At 43.0% G+C, this 3,358-nt stretch overlaps 1 long non-coding RNA gene across 1 annotated transcript; it reads left to right on the top strand.

Annotated features, from left to right (window-relative positions):
* The first annotated feature begins 705 nt into the window (after window positions 1-705).
* LOC138473669 (uncharacterized) lies at window positions 706-2,535 on the top strand. The gene is made up of 4 exons (XR_011268841.1): window positions 706-829; window positions 1,035-1,162; window positions 1,275-1,370; window positions 1,907-2,535. It is a non-coding gene; the product is annotated as an uncharacterized lncRNA (long non-coding RNA).
* The last annotated feature ends 823 nt before the right edge of the window (window positions 2,536-3,358 follow it).

Here is a 3,358-nt window from a genome sequence, read left to right as displayed (position 1 = left end):
TGGATGTTAGTGATGTGCCCCATCTTCACCTCTGCTCAGCAAGGCTCACGATGAATGGTGCGGTGTACCCTTGTAGCAATCTATAGTATAATAGTGGTTAGATCTGTAGTGCTATTTTCACTATGTTTTTTGCCTGTGCCCCTGCAGTTCGCCGGTGTAACACGCTAGGGGCCAATCCCGCGTGCTGATTCCATTTGACGTGAAGTGATGCCCCTTATGTTTCAATCTGATTTTTGTAACATATAGGTTGACTCACCTGGATATTCAACTGTGGTGGGTTATCCTTATCTTTGTCTGTGTAACAATTTTTTTGTGGTTAAATTTGTGCTAACTGCTCTTTAATAGTCAAGCAGTTTCCTCCTTTAGAGAGCCACCTGTTCAGCACAACCCACTTGAAATACAACCCACGTGTGTAATGGTGGTGTCTGTCAGAGGTACATGCTCTAATACAAGCTATCTATGGATTTATTTTTTCCAGTTCCCTTCCTTTCCGTATTCTTTCGGCATTTAGGACGAGCACTGCCATTTTTTTCAGGTATTCATCAGACTTGCAGCTGTTAATGCCACGAGTGGAATTTGCCAGTAATGGACTCTAATTACCACAATCACTAGCGGCATGACACACACCTGCTACCTATTAGCCTGCCCTCTACATCGGCAGGCGGGCCCGGACACAGCTGTGCTCCATTACAGTTTGAATCCCCTGCCGGCCAGCACAATCCAGAACTTCCTGCTTAATTCAGGTTTCCAGTGCAGACGCTGCCTGAACGCCACTACACAGAAGGGGGCTGCCAATCCCCGTTTGGAATTTTCAGTAATCATACACGAGGTGAGCGCCTTCCCTTTGTTTTGATCCCTCTTTCTGGGACTAAATATCGTGGTTGGGGTGCCGAGTTTCTGTATACAAGCAGGCTCAGGTTAACTAATGAGCAAGTAGGGGTGAATATTTGAGTAATGAGCAGTGTCCCTTTGAAGCTTGGAGCCGTGAGAGACACTGGTTGGCATTATTTTGTCCCCTTCCTTTTTTCCCACAGGCTCTGCTGACCGAATGCGGTCCCGTTTAGCTCCCTGACTGATTCGCCATTTAATGATGATTTTTTGCTGAAATTGTTTCGCCTCTCATTTTTGAAACCATGCTGGGATTGTCTGCAGTATTCTACAGGTACTGAATTGTAGCTTTTCTGTTTCCATCTGACACAGCTGCAGTAGTTACCATCTTAACGCCTAATATGATTTCTGTAACGCCTAATATGATTTCTGTTTTGATTCTCCAGCACTGCTGAGTTTCCGCGTGGGTGTGTTAGTTAACACCATAGTAGTCCACGCACTCTAATAAGCGGCTCAACTGAGGGCAGACCAAATTCGGAGAGGTATGAATGTGCTTTTATACGTGATTAGCTGGGTTATTGGGTGGGCACTGATCGAGCCCCTGTGTATTTCACACCCCCTCATTTTCTTGGGGTTGTGTGATGTAGGCAATGGCATTGTTAAGAACACGGATAGTGCTTTGCAGATATTTTTATTAAGAACACCATGCGATGACCTTTAGTGCGTGCTTTTGACCGGGTTACGAAGGGCATACTGTGTTGTTTTGAGTCCCTTTATAAACGTGGGATGTGGAAGCTACAGGATGGCTAAGAAATACAATGAAGAACATCACTTACCTTTCACCTTTTTGCAAATTGTGGACTTTTTCTTCTTCTCATTTTCTTCTTTTATAGAAGATTCCAAAATACTAATTCAACTTGTGTCTTGGCATCAAATTCGCAATGTGTTGTGGGGGTTGGAGACATTTTACACATGCAAATGTGTACTCCGCAGAATTGTAATGTAACATTCTGGTGGGATTGAGGCTTTAGTGACTAGTTCCTCGCTTACCCACACCCCATTCTTTTATTGTCTACAGGTGGCAAGCATCTTCCTTCGGCAGGATCAGTGACCGAGGTGATGGTGAAGATAGCAATTCGGCTGTACCCATCATCTCCTTCTATTGTATAACCGTGGCATCACATTATTAGTGTATATTCCGCGGTCGACCCTGGTAGTAACCAGGAGGTTCTGCAAAGATTTTTTTTACCACCGTCTCTCGAGCCGGTTTTTTAGCCTTCAAAGTTACACAAACAATTGTCTGTGAATTGTGTTTGTCATTTGAATACGGCCCCCTGATGAATTTCCCTTTACTGTGTGTAATGTGGTTGTATGAGGAATGAAACATGTTGGGTTGACTGGTATGATGCAGTGTGAGTACTTTGGTGTAATTGAGTTTTGAGCACATTGTGGGTGAATTAGTTGACCCCTTGAGTGCTTGTTTTGAATAGTGAATCTTTATATATAGTGAATGTTGTTCTATTTGTAAGATGTAACCTGATTGACTTTGGTTCCGATTACTGTCACTGTGGTATTTCTTTGAGTTTGCTTTGTGCACTTTCCACATTGTTATTGTATTGTGTTGCTAAATATGAATTGCCTCTTTGAAGGATTCTCTTCTATTTTTAATCATTGTTAATCAATTTAATAAAATATATATATTCTGATAAATTGTTATTTTGAATGTACATTGTGTAGCACCAACCAGGTCATTTGTTTCTACACTGTAATGTGGTGAGCTATACGCTATCCCTTTTTAGTTTAGAAAACTTGATCCAGCGTAAGGTGGTCAATACACTGTCCACCAAACTTTTTGTATTTTTGTGAAGGGTTTTTCCCTAGTTTGGAGGCTTGTTTGGTGTAGCAGTATAAATACCCCATCCTCCCACCTCTTAGTGTTAGTTGGCACGGATAAGGTATGACAGCCATGATGGAGACCATTTCAATGACTGAAGGGCCGGTGTATGGGTGGCGCTGCGGCACACATATCCTGACACACCAGATTAGCAATCTATAATGGCTCAGACTATGCGGGATGGCGAGGACCCGGCACAGTTTATGTTGCAGATGCAAGAGGTGTGAAGGGCAGAGACTGGGGAATGGTAGATTGCATTTTTCTACTATACGGTAAAAAAAGGCTTTCCAAAGAAAGTGCAGAAAGTGCTAGATAAGGTGGTAGGGATTGTAGCTAAAGGGTGGGCGGAAATACAATTTATTATTATATACCATTGTAAATATCTCAGATAGAAGGTAAAGGAAACAGCAGAAAATAAAGAAAAAGAGAAAGCAAAACTAGTAAAAAAGATGCTGTCGAAGTGAACACTAGAGGGGCAGTAGTAACTGCTCCACAAGGATGGCTGACAGGGCAGAGGGCGATATCAAGAGACGTACGAGCAGCCTCCCTATGGGGAGGGGAATACTATTGTAATGGTGGGTATCGAAGACAGTATCAAGGAGGACTCCAGTGTGAGATAGGACCCCAGGGAGGGTA

The sequence above is a fragment of the Ambystoma mexicanum genome, chromosome 8 (genome assembly GCF_040938575.1).
Source record: "Ambystoma mexicanum isolate Mex_15411 chromosome 8, UKY_AmexF1_1, whole genome shotgun sequence".
Taxonomy (NCBI): domain Eukaryota; kingdom Metazoa; phylum Chordata; class Amphibia; order Caudata; family Ambystomatidae; genus Ambystoma; species Ambystoma mexicanum.
Note: the sequence above shows the minus strand (reverse complement) of the source record. Positions and strands in the feature narration are given on the sequence as shown.